Raw genomic sequence first — 406 nt, 5'->3', positions numbered from 1 at the left:
TTAATGAATAATTTGATAGCTAATTTTTGTGTACATATAATATTTTTATTATAAAAATTATTAGAGTTTATTTATTTTGTGTCCTAAAGACACATATTAAGATTACAAATTGAGAATATTTTTATTAAAAATACAAAAGATTTAAATTTTTAATGTATTTATTTTACAGTTATTAAATGAAAAAATTTAAAATCTTCTATTAATAATAAGCTTGTTATGTGTTCTTAGAACACATATTAGCTAAACCCAAATTATTTTTATGTTATATATATTTTGTTTTCATTGTCAAAATTTTTTAAATTCGTCACTGTTAACCATCTACGTCATATATGTATTAATTCAAAAATTTAATGTGACATGTCATTAATTTTATCAAAACTTATTAAAAAATCTCATAAAAAATTCA

The sequence above is a fragment of the Arachis ipaensis genome, chromosome B08 (assembly GCF_000816755.2).
Source record: "Arachis ipaensis cultivar K30076 chromosome B08, Araip1.1, whole genome shotgun sequence".
NCBI lineage: Eukaryota > Viridiplantae > Streptophyta > Magnoliopsida > Fabales > Fabaceae > Arachis > Arachis ipaensis.
This window is presented reverse-complemented; position numbering follows the sequence as displayed.